At 41.1% G+C, this 13,431-nt stretch overlaps 1 pseudogene; it reads right to left on the bottom strand.

Annotated features, from left to right (window-relative positions):
* Positions 1-9,577: 9,577 nt before the first annotated feature.
* LOC143640525 (ribosome biogenesis protein NSA2 homolog pseudogene) lies at positions 9,578-10,619 on the bottom strand (annotated as a pseudogene).
* Positions 10,620-13,431: the final 2,812 nt, after the last annotated feature.

Below are 13,431 nucleotides of genomic sequence, written 5' to 3'. Positions count from 1 at the left end.
GTCATGGGGGTAGGGGTGGAGTAGAGGAAGCTGCCCCAGTTTGTCATGCTGCATGGAAGGCAACTGGGTCACAAGACTCCATGTCTTGGGGGAGCTGTCAAGCTGAGCTGGATCCCAGTAGATGTTGCCATGTGAAGCAGGTCCTTGGCCAACAGGACAGTGGTCAGTGGTTAGAAGGTCAGGGAGATAGTCCTGGGATGGAGGGGAGAGCAGCCTGCTGGAAGAGAAGAGTTACCTGGAGGGCTTCCTCCCATCCCAGCCAAGGATTGAATCCAGGGGTGATTAATCACTGAGCCACATCTTAAGCCCTTTTTAATATTTTATTTAGAGACAGGGTCTCGCTGAGTTGCTTATTGCCTCTCTAACTTGCTGAGGCTGGCTTTGAACTCTCAATCCTCCAGTCTCAGTCTCCCCAGCTGCTGGGATTACAGGCATGCACCACCATGACTGGCTGAAGTTTTTGATCACTCCACATGACCTAGGATTTGGGGGCATGGTTGGAGTTTGGTGACATTGGAGTGTGGCAGAGGACAAGGAAGTGAGTTATACGTACCCACTTGCCCTAATGAGGACATGACAGGCAAAGCTCCAGATGCCAGGATCCTTAGGACCGTGTGCAGAATTCCAGTGGGCCCCTCATTCTGGCTTAGTCCATCTGAGATGGGAAGGGCTGAGGTCAGAGTGGGCCTACAAAGGACAGCTCTCCTTCTCATGTTTGAGCCTGAGGCTAGGCTGCAGCAGGATAGTTCCCGCCCTGGGCTAGGGGCTCTGAAAGAGCAATATAAGGGAATGGGAATCTTGGCCCAACCTAGGTAGGCCTTGTCCAAGGTAGCTGGGTCTTTCCTGGTCCTCTCTTTGGCACTCAGGAATCTGGGGGTGCAGTTTGGGGTCCCTTCCATCCGCATTCATTCTGGAACCTTCTGCTTTCCTATTGGGCCTAACATGGGAAGATGCTGAGGGCATAGGCTATCATTCTGGGACCAGCACTCCCAGGACATGTTCGTGCCATTGTGAAGACAGGAGAAGGGAAGCAGAGCATGTGGAACCTTCTCTGAGATCAGTGCCTTAAGTGAAGATGTCTGCAGGTCCCTCCCTCAATGAGAACACCTCTTTCTGCACCCCACCCATTTCCTCAGCACTCCTCTGCACTCACCTTTCTCTTTCTCATGGGGACAGGCCACCCTCTTCTCCAGTAAAAATAACCCATCTGCTTGGGATTCCCTCCTTCCTGACCTCCTTCAGGACTTGCAGAACTTCCCCTTTTATTTTTTTAAAATATTTTTTTAGTTGTTTATAGACCTTTATTTATTATAAAATGTGGTGTAGGGAATTGGACCCAGTGCCTCACACATGCCAGGCAACTGCGCTACCACTGAGCCTCAGCCCCAGCCCCAGCCCCAGCCCAAGAACTTTTCCTTTCCTTACTAGCTTCTTGTGTGTGCCTTAATACACACCAAGGGCTTTCTTGCCTTTAGCAACAAGAGCAGTATCACCTTCTCTTCACCCCCCAGATCCCCAAACTAGGCCTTGCTGAAGACTAAGTAATAAGTTATTTCTAAAAGCTTTTTCATTTGCTAATTCATAATATAACAGCAACTTAAACTTTTGAAATAAAAAAATCACTCAATCTAACAACTAATTTTATATTTTTGTAATTATCATACTATTCATGTCCCTTAAAAACAGCTGTACTGAGTGGAATCAAAACAGAGCAATCTGCATGTATTTAAAGTGCATAGTTTGATAAATTTTGACACATGTATGCACCCAAAAATCCATCATTACCATCAAGATAATGAACATTATCAATCATCTCAGTCACTCCCCCAAAGTTTCCCTCTGTAATTTCTTTCTCCCACCCCTTGCTATGTGATCTCTCTCTCCCACCTTGTCCCTGTCTCTCAACCACTGATTTGTCTTCTCTCACTCCACATTCATTTGAAATATCTAGAATTTTATGTATATGGAATCACACAATATTGGGGGGGATTTGGCTTCTTTCATCCACTATAATTATTTTGAGATTCCTCCATGTTTTTCACAGTGGTGATAAGGCATTCATTTTCATAAAACTCAGCCTTTTAAAGGTACATTTTTTAAAAAAATTTCACCTGTTATAAGTGTACATTTATTTATAATAAATTGTGTAACCATCACCACAATGCAGTGTCAGGACAGTTCCACCAACCACAAAAGACCACTTGTGGCCATTTGCACATCACTCTCTGTTTCTCCCCCTAGATGCAGACAATTATCACCTGTCACTCCAGGCTTGGCTTCTTGGACATTTCCAGTAAAGGGAATAAGCAAGGTGTGGTCTCTGCATCTGCATCTTCCATTCAGCATATGTTCTTGAGTCTGTCCATGCTGTGGCATGCACCAGGGATCCACTCCTTCTTATTGCTGAATAGCAATTTATTCTATGGATACAGTCCATCTGTACATTTACCCACTGATGGACATCTGGGCTGTTTCCAGGTTTTGAATATCACAAATAAGGTTGCCATAAACCTTCATGTTTGAGTCTTTGGACATAAGCTTTCATTTTTTTGGAATAGCTGGGTTATAAAACAGGTTATGAGTAACTTTTAAGAAAATGTCAAACTCTTCCAAAGGCAGCAAGGTGGATACTGTATGTTGTTTTATAGTCCCACATACTGCCACTTAGTATGAGTGATCATTTTAATTGTAGCTATCTAATAGGTGTGCTGTGGTATCTTGTTATAATTTTAATTTACACTTTTTCTAATGACCAATGATGTTTACACCTTTTCATATACTTATCTGCTATACATAATATATATTTTATATCTACATGAACACATATAGATAAAAAATTGGTGAAGTGCTAATTTAAATCTGCATTTTTCATTAGTTCATTTATTTTCTTATTATCAAGTGAGAGTTCTTTATTCTGGATACAATACCTGTATCAAATGGATGCTTTGCAAATATTTGCTATTTAATGGGTTAGGGTTAGGGTTAGAGTTAGGGTTAGTGTTAGGGTTAGGGTTAGGGCAAGGGCTAAGGCTAGGGTTAGGTTTAGGGTTGGTGTTAGAGGTTAGGGTGAGGGTTAGGGCTAGGGTTGTACTTTATTCTCTTAACAGTGTTTTTCACAATACAGAAATTTTAATTAATTGTTAATTAAATATGATTTGGATGCTATATATAAGAATTTTTGCTTTTCTTAAAGTCACAGGATTTTCTCCCTCAAATTTTCATCTACACATTTTTAAGGCCCTAGGTTTTGCAGTTCTGTGATATGTTACAGCATATGGATGAACTTCATGCATTTTCATATGAATGTCCTATTGTTCCTGCAGCATTTGTTAAAAAGACTTCTTTCTCCAGGGCACTTTTGTCAAAAGCCAATTGTCAGTATATGTGCAGTCTCCTTCTGAACTCTCAGATGGGTTTGTTGAATTATGTGTCTATCTTCACAATATGTACCCTATTAACTATAATATCTTGAACTTAGTATTAGTAATCCAAATTTTTCTTTTTCAAAGTTATTTGGCTTCTATATTTTCTTTTCATTCCCATTTAAATGTAGAATTACCTCACTAATTTCTACAAAAATAAATAATCACTCAGATGAGATAGTGATCAGGATTTTGTTAAATCCACAGGTTCATTTGGTGAGTATTGGCTCTTTATCACATTAAGTTTTATTCTTTGGTGAAGGGTTTTGTCAAATGTATTCAGAATATAGTTTTCTTCTCCAGTATTTTCAAGGGATTTACATAAAATCAGTATTATTTCTTCCTTAAATATTTGCTAGGATTTACCAGTGAAGCCATCGGAGCCTGGAGTCTTCTTTGTGGGAAATTTTACTTCTTTCCAATCTGTTTGCCTTTTGCTAAGTTTTTAGGGCTTTGAAAAGTCTCTATTTGTTTTTCACTTTTGAAACATATTTTTGTAGTGCATAGAATCCTATATTGATAGCTTTTCTTAAAATTTTTGAAAGATGTTCCTGCACTATGATCTTGTTCATATTATTTTCAACAAGAAATCTGTTCTCATCCTTATCTTTGTTCTCCTGTATGTGACATATGTGTTTCTTCTTCTGGTTGCTTGCAGAATATTCTCTTCATCATCAATATTGAGCAAATTGATGATGATGTGACTTTGTCTCATTTTCTTCATGTTTGTTTTTCATGTTTATGCTTAGAGATTCTTCAGTATACATAAAATTTGGGGAAATTTGATTATTCTTCAACATTAAAAAATTTTTGATCTTTCATGTCATGTGTTTTTAACATGTTGAATACAATTATAATAACTATTTTAATAGCATTTTTGCTAGTCTTAAAATGTATGTTAGATCCGGGTAATTTTGATTGTTTTCTTTTTGGTGATTATATTTTCCTGGTCATTTTTATTAGGTGCCAGACATTGTAAATTTTATCTTTGTAGGGTGCTGAATATTTTTGTATTTTTAAAAATATTCTTTAAGTTTGTTTTGGAATGTAGCTAAGTTGTGTGGAGACAGTTAATCCTTTTAGGTCTTTATTTGTCAGATTTGTTAGATTCAAAAAAGTGATCAATCTCTAGTTACTGATTCCTTATAAATGAGGCTGGAGGCTTCTGAGTGTTCTGATGGGTCATGATTTATGAGGTTTCACAGTCTGTCTGGTGAGAACAGGCACCATTCTCACCCTGTTTAAGCCCTGCTCACGGTCCTCCTGGGCCTTGTACACAGTTCTTCCCCCCACCCCTCCCGTCGCATTAGTCAGCTTTCCATCACTAATAATGAAATACCTGACTCAGGTCATACTTAACTTGTGTCTGAAGTTAAGAGCTGTTTATTTGTCTCCTAATTTGAGAGGTTCAAAGTTCAATATCACGTGGCACCATTTGTTTGGCCTCTGCTGAGGAAACAGATGGTGGCACATGATGGTGGAAGCTAATGCAGGAACAGTCATATCTTGAATTGTCAGAGAGTTTTTTGGAGAGACAGAGGAAAAAAAAGGCTTGGATCCCACAGTCCTCTTTCCTACCTGCCTCCAATTATCTCAGGACCTTTCAGTAGGCCCCGCCTCTTAAAGGCCTGCAGCACCTCCCAGTTGGCCACCCTGGGGACCAGACTTTACATTCAGACCTTTGTGAGACACTTGCCATCCAAACCCTGTGTAGTTTTCCTCACATGCATATGGAGATCAGGTACTCAACTGAATGCCCAAGGGAACCCTTTGAAGGTCTCTAAAGTTCTATCTACCTGGTCAGCACTGTCTGTGAACTCTGTCCAGCTTGGTCTTCCCTGACTCTAATCTCTGTTCTTGATTTAGGAAGACCACTTATTCTACCTGGTTCCCCTCTCTTCTGTAGCCTGGGAATAATTGTAATTCATTTGGGACAACTGAGAGATAAGTATCATTTACTTTTACCTCTTAGACATTGTTATACTTTGTTATCTTGCAGCCTTTATCTTGAAAAGTATTGTTTCATTTATTTTATGCATTTTTTTGTTTATTTCATTTGGCAGGGTAAATCTTGACCCTGCTACTTTGCCTTGGCTAGAAACATAAGTTGCTCTATATCCTCTTGAAATACACATATTTATGTGGTTGCAATTAGTATATATGCCTCATTTTATGGTCTTATAAACATTACATTTCAGACATTTCCCATATTTCTAAAAAGCTCCATAATTGCCATTTTAATATCTTGAAAAATATTTTAAATGTGCCAGATTTACTGGAGAGCAGTTCATATATTAAATATTGATTTATGTCCTCTTTTCAATAAAGAATTTCTGATGGCTTACTGACAAAAAGGCCTGCTAAATAAGAGTAATGCAATATGAATTAAAAGGAAAAAACAGGTCAAGAGAAACTGAAAATAACAATAATGCCAATGATGATAATATCTGCTGTAAGTGAAGGTAAATCTAGGCTTTGAGCATTCCGGCCATCAACTGTGCCAATTGTGATTAATCACATTATTCTCCTCAGAATGCAAAGGGGACTGATAGGGGACTATCCGTTATTGAAAGCTTACTTTTTTAGTTAGATTTTTCACTGTTTTGATGAAAAGACTTTACAAGAACAACTTTAGAGGAAGAAAGGTTTGGCTCACAAGTTTCAGAGGTCATAGTCATAGATGGATGACTGTAACTCTTGGCCTGAGGTAAGGCAGATTATTCAGGGCAGAAAGGTGTAGAGGAGGAAAGCAGCTCAGGAATGGTACCAGTAAGCAGAGAGAGCTCAGCTCACCAGGGATAAAAATATATACCCCGAAGGCCCCCCATATTCACTTTCCCCTGCCTATGGATACCTGCATATAGTTACCATCCAGGTAATCCACTGAATTATTACATGGATTAGGTGTAGGCTCTCATAATCTAATGATTTCACCTCTAAACTTTCTTGCATTATCTCACACATAAGCTTTTAGGGAACTCCTCTTGTCAACCCTAACACCTACCATGTGCAGCTTAACTCAAGGTATAGCGAATAATGTTTTCTCACTCTCGTGAAACTTGCCCTGGATCAGAAAGCAAATGACAGAATACAGATTCATATTTCCAAGACTAAAATGGTACAGCAGGAATTTTGAGGCCAAAGTTCTCATCGTATCGGTCATCTCAGGAGGACAGACATTTGGGTGTGCTAAATTCTGTAACCAATCTCTTCCACGGGGCAATTTACACATGTAGTGATCCTAGGACGAATTCTTAACAACAGCCTTATGCCAAATACAGAAGAAATATGTAACGATTATTTTTTGTAATGGTTTTTGATGGGTATGATATTTGACTACCCTTCATTTGAGGAGTTGCAGGAGGAGCTAACTGAAATGGATTATGTGTGTAGGTTTTTTGAGATATAAAACTAGGCAAGAATGGAACTTAGTTGCTAAGAGGAATGGATTGCATCACCCACACGTTCTGCCTTCTGTGACCTTAATTGCTTTTGAATAAATTTGTGAAAGGGTGCAGATAATTCATGTTTTATTGCTTTTGAATGGGGGGTCTATTTATATAAATTAATTCCTCTTTTCTACACACTGCCCTATGATTCCTTGCAGCTTGACTTCTTTGATCATAACTAACTCCAATTGAATTCTGGGCTCTCCTCCTCCTCCTCCTCCTCCTCCTGTACCTGCTGCTCCTCCTCCTCCTCCTCCTCTTCCTCCTCCTTCTCCTCCTTCTGTACCTGCTGCTACTAGTGCTGGATGCTTAGAACTGCAAGTGTAAACAGAGACATCAGCTTACCTAGTTCTAACATCCAGTCATTCCTCTCCAGAAGGGGAATGAATAATAGAGAAAAGGGAGTAAACATAATTATTTAAAAATAACTTAAAAGTTGTACGAACAGTGGCTGGAATTGTGGCTCAGTGGTAGAGTGCTCACTTGCATGTGAGAGGCCCTGGATTTGATCATCAGCACCACATAAAAATAAATAAACAAAATTAAGGTATTGTGTCCAACTACTTCTAAAAATAAATATTAAAAAAGCAAATATGAATGCTCAAATTGAAAAATTAGGGAAACATTTCTTGAAGTACATAACTTTGACATTGAAAGTTACACAAACAACACATATGCTTTTATCAAAATCAGTTGATTTACTTTCCAGATTTACTTGGCTCCTCTTGCTACTTGCTTCTTGGGGATCCCAGTTGGTGTCATTTCTTTTGCTAAAAAATCATTTTTACAGCAGAATGCAGTTGGACATATTATTCACATATGGGGTATAATTTATCCTAACTAGAATCCCATTCTTGTGATTGAACATGATGTGGAGTTTCACTGGTAATGTATTCATATGTAAAAATAGGAAAGTGATGTCCGATTCATTCTACTGTCTTTCCCATTTTCACCTATTTCCCTTCCCTTCATTCCCCTTTTTCTAATCCAATAAACTTCTTTTCTTCCCTCCAACCTCCCTTATTGTGTGTTAGCATCCACATATTAGAACATTTGGCCTTTGTTTTTGGGACTGGCTTATCTCACTTAGCATGATGGTCTCCAGTTCTATCCATTTACCAGCAAATGCCATAATTTCATCTTCTTTATGGCTGAATAGTATTCCATTGTGTATGTATACCACATTTTCTTTATCAGTTCCTCTGTTGAAGGGCATCTAGGCTGGTTCCATAGTTTAGCTATTGTGAATTGAGCTGCTGTAAACATTGATGGGACTATATCATTATAGCATGCTAATTTTAAGACCTTTGGGTATATATCAAGGAGTGGGATAACTGGGTCAAATGATGGTTCCATTCCAAGTTCTGAGAAATCCCCAAACTGCTTTTCAGAGTGGTTGCACCAATTTTCAGTCCCACCAGCAATCTGTGAGAGTACATTTTCCCCACATCCTTGCCAACATTTATTGTTACTTGTATTCTTCGTTACTGCCATTCTGACTGGAGTAAGATGGAGTCCCCCTGGAATTCAGTTGCTGTCATTTCAACTCCAGCCACTGCTGGCTGTTCCAGCTTCCAGCAGTGTGGCCAGCCTTGGGATGATTTCCATGGGCACACTGGGGGAGCAGCCTTAGCACTTCAGTGCCCAGACTCACAAAGTCTGTGATCTCTGCCTCCATTTCTCAGCCCGGATGCTGTGCTTTTCTTGGTTACCAAGAGGAGTTGGTAATAGCCTTGAGCCCCAGGGATTGAGTGTCATATAGAGTTGATTTGACCACAGTGGTCAGCAAGTGGGCAGCAGTGGTCTCTTGGTAGTGGGCTGATGGTTTTCTCTCCATGATGGGCCATCCTATGAGGGGAGGTTCCACACCTGTCCGGAAGCCCTTGCTCATGACTGAGCTCCTCCTGCCTGCTCTGGTGCTATCCTGCCTCACCTCCCTTGCGTCCTCAAGGTGGAAACTGAGGTCTTCCTACAAGAGATTTGCTGAAGGCCTGTGTTTTGAGGTAATTGAGGCTATGTTTCAAGCACATGTGGAGTTAGGTCTTCCAAGCAAAAACAAAGCATGAGCTGGGTACAGTGACATATCCCTATCATCCCAGAGGCTTGGGAGGCTGAGGCAGGAGGATTACAAGTTCCAAGTCATCCTCAGCAACTTAGTGAGACCCTGTGTCAAGAGAAATTTAGAAAAGACTGGAGTTGTGTTCAACTTAGAATCTCTCAGGCTGACCCCTGCAACCTGCTCATGGTTCTCCACACCTGACCTGTCCGTCTCTCTGAAAGATACGCCCACCCTCTGCCCACAGTAGTCATCCCTTGCAATAGCTCTTCTACAGTTTATTTTCCTTAGTCTTTCTGTACTTTCTGGTCACACAGTGCATATAAAATCATAAAAACAAACAAACATGTCCTGCTCTTCCTCAAGTTCCAGCTCAAGAATTATGAAGTTCTGGAAGTCAAAGCAGACTCTCCTGTCTCTGTGCCACTGCAAGTGTTTGGTTTTTAAGTCACATTATAGCGCTGGTCACATCTTGTATCACACGTGATTCTTGTAGCCCTCTCATCACAGATACTATATTAAAAGTCCCTTGAGTTTGGAGGGAGAATGTAGATGCTCCACAGAAATCAGCAGGTTACATTTAGAGATCTACCTGTAAGGTTGGGTTATGCTTGGGTTCTTTTTTTTTTTTTTTTTTCAAACTCCCTCATTTTAATGTTTTTTTTTTTTTTTAAACAGTTTAATATATAGTTCTCTTAATGACTGCAGATACGTAAGGCTGTTTGGTAGTATTCAGAACCATCACTGTACACTAATGGTGGTTTTCCTGATTGATTTGTAGTCTTATAATAATTCCAAGGAGTGTAAAACTGTTGTCAAACAAGTAAGACCGCATTTATGCATCCGTCATTTTCAGGATTATTGGTAACCTGGGCATATTTCCCCCAAATCACTTTGCCTCCTTGTGTTACAAGGCCCAACTCGCTGACATTCACCTCAATGACTGTACCTTTGGTAATAACACCCAAAGTTGTATACAGTGGGGATGACGGATTCTTTTTCACACCAAGTATTGGTAGGCAAAAGGTGGCTTTCAGTTCAGGATGTGTTACATGGGCCTTCTTGAAACGTAAGCCCATTGGCCTAATGAATCTTTCATATTTAGGTGGTTTTCTTGTAAAGCCATCTCCAACAAAGCAGACTTTAGTAACCATCCTCTTCCAGGCCTTCTTTTTTCTCTTTCCTGTTCGAATCACTTTTAATACTTCTGTTTCTCCCTGGGCACGAACCTTGGGAAGGGGGACTTCCCATTTTCCCGCCTTTTCTTTTTGCTTTTGTTTAATCATGTTGGAAAGTACTTTCGCTCTAGTCTGTCCTTCTCTGTCCAGGAGATAGGCAGGCACTGCTCCCTGTGGAGTCTTTTCATCATTCTTTTGTTTGGTGTTTCTCTTTTCATGCATCTTAATAGTCTTTTTCATTTGTATTTTCTCAGCATGGCGCTGTTTATGGTAGAGCTTAGCCTTCAGGCCAATCATTTTTTTTTGCCTTCTTTGAACGTTCATGAGCCTCTCGACTTTCCTTCTTTCTCTTTTTCTCATGGTAATCCAAACGGTATCCATAACGTTTACGGTGTAATTCAATGTATTCATTTTGTGGCATGATGATAGCCGCAGAGCTGCCGGGTGCAGTCTCCGGGGTGAGAAGAAGCTCTCAATCTTCGGGCACCCAAGACCCAAAAGCCGACTCCGCGCAGTGCGGAACCGGAAAGGTATGCTTGGGTTCTTAAGGAAGTATCATAGACATGTCCATTAAACCACCCTTATGATTTATAAAATATGATCATCAGTATTGCTTTTTGAATATTATTATGAAACCCACCCACCTGTGTGGAATGTTACCACAGCTTTGTGCAAAGTGACACACAGGCAACTTGATTTTTAATCTCCAGGCACCTATAGCAGGGAGTGATATGCTCTAAGGTTCCTGAGGTTAGTGGTGGTTGAATCCAATCAGATAACATGGTAAAAAGGTTCAAGGTCAACATTTTCTAGCACTTACTCTGTCAAGCACTGTGATGATCAAATAAATACTTTTAAAAGTATAAAGTTTACAGGGACAACAACTGTACTGTACCGAGAAAGATTTAAAGGTTGTTGATTTCTTCCCCCAGTTTCTCATTTAGAAAGTTGATTTCCTGGTTCCTACCTTTAACACTGTCCAATTAATTTTAAGAAAATTTGAAGAATTATAGCAAGTGAGTGAAGGAAGAAATCAGAAAAGGACATAAAAACTGTTGCTGGAAATATCCATGATCACCATTTTAGTTGAGTATGTGGACTCCATAAGAACACAACATGTTCAGCCGTGATCATAAAAAGATGTCTGGACTTACTTCAATCTCTGGGCAGCATTTTGAGCCACTCATATATATGAAAAGACTGGGCAGCCTTTCTTCTTTTCTTCTTCTTCTTTCCATTGACATCTTCCAGAGAAAATGCTACACAATATGACTTTCAAGGCTAATTTTCCTTTTTGTCCTTGCAGTGTTCCTTACTACAAATTAGCTTCCTATGCCCTCCCTTTCCTGAGCTAGGGAGGATCCTTCAAAATCCCTAACTGGCAGCCCTGTGGAGAGATGGGAGGGAGGGAGGAAAGGGAGGGAGGAAAGAGGGAGGAAGGAGGGAGGGAGAGGTAGAAGGTGTCTATGCTGCATACATGTGGTACAGGCAGGGAGATCAGAACGCTAACTGAAAGGCAATGTAATTCTGTGTTTCCAGTAAGTATGTTAGCCCTGTGGGGAACTGAGCTGGCCAGTCTACTAGAAAAGGATAAGTAGATTTGGGGAAGGTGGAAGGGGTCAGTTCATAAAGTGACTTCTTCCTCAGCTATGATAAGAGCCTTTGCTGATCTCCAGTGAATGTCTGGTACCTCCTGGTCAGATTGGACTCTGTTCCTCCCAGATACTTGATTTTGTGAAAGGGACACACCTATCTCCTGGAAAGAAAACACTGACCAGATTGCAAGCAGTAGGTTGTGACATTCAGCATGTTTATGCAGCAGAATTTCTGGGAGATGCAGGGGTGTGTGTGTGTGTACGCTTGGGCTGGCTGATTTATCTGAAATAGGGAATGTTTTATTTTAATTGTCAGTTAAAAAAAGAATTGTTGCTGAGGCTAAGGTAGCAGTGAAAAATTCTGTGCTCTGGGCTTTTACATTTGTGTTTGATGTGGTTTCGGTGTTTGTGCAGTTTAGAGAAGCTAGCAAGGGCTTACCTTTAAATAACCTGCAGCTTCCTATTTTCCTCTCTCTCTCTCTCTCTCCCTCTCTCTCTCTCTCTCTCTCTCTCTCTCTCTCTCTCTCTCTCTCTGTCTCCCTCCCTCCTTCCCTCCCTAAGCACAGCTCCCACCCCATCCTCTCAATATCCCCCTGCATTCCTCCCACTCCATGGGAAATTCGGCCCAGTTTCACCTTGAGCCTTTTGCACCCTAAGTCTGGATTCCCGGCTGGTTTACTGTAGGTGTTTGTGGATACTCTGCAGCTGCCCTGGCCCAGGTGGACTGACTCAGCAGGAGTGTTTGTGCATGGGAATCAACATCTGGCATCCAAGATCATGGCAGTGCAGCTGGTGCCAGACTCTGCTCTCAGCCTGCTGATGATGAGTGTGATGGGGAGGAGGTGGGGCCCAGGCAGCGCCAACTCCAGTCTCCCCTGCTTGCACTGCTGCAGCTGCTGCAATGGCTGTGGACAGGTTAAACATTGCTCTTCTTCATTCTGCAGCCTCTTTTGAAATGATTTCTTGGGTCAGAGTATCAGCATGACTAAGCATTCCCAGGGAAAAGATGCAGTGGGTTTGCCATTTTAGAAACTTGTTGCTGAATGCTATTTTGAGAGATGGGCTTGCAAACAGGTGCTAAAAGCCCCTCAAAATAGATCATTAGGGTGTCTCCCCATGGGGCTCCTGTATCCTTTGCCCCTGGTCTTCTAAATTAAAATCTGGAGAACCTTGTTTGTTTGTTTGTTGATTGTTTGTTTTCTTCTCATGACAGCTGTGGAATTTTTTCCACAGAGTGATTGGATAGTCTCTTCCCTCCAGGGGCCCATGTGTCTGCTCAGATTTTCCAGCAGAACCTGGAGAGGTTCACTGTGGCCCTTGTGACACTTGGGCTACAGAGTTGGAGGAAACTCCTCTCCCATCTATGAATGACAGGAGGTGTTGGCTGATGTGCCTAGACATTTATATGTGTGTGAACCACTGACCTATTTCACTTCCCCCAGCATGATCTCCATCATGTTAAGAAAGCCCTGGCTCTTAGCATTTTAAAGCAAAAACAGACCATGGCATCATCTGGTTGTAATCTGATTGGCTTTTTTTTTTTCCTGACCCAAGGCTAAGAGTTTGCTTTTGCTGTCATTTTGTCCTCTCCCCCCTCCTCTGCCATGTTGCTCACAGGTCAGGGTAAAAATTGCTGGAAGTAGCATGCATCAGCTTGGCACAGGAATGCTCCCAACATTTACACAAGAGACTATAGAAAGTACTTCTGCTGGGCTTATTGGTCTGTTTTCT

The sequence above is a fragment of the Callospermophilus lateralis genome, unplaced genomic scaffold (genome assembly GCF_048772815.1).
Source record: "Callospermophilus lateralis isolate mCalLat2 unplaced genomic scaffold, mCalLat2.hap1 Scaffold_323, whole genome shotgun sequence".
NCBI lineage: Eukaryota > Metazoa > Chordata > Mammalia > Rodentia > Sciuridae > Callospermophilus > Callospermophilus lateralis.
The sequence above is the reverse complement of the archived record's forward strand: the minus strand, read 5'-3'. Positions and strand labels throughout refer to the sequence as shown.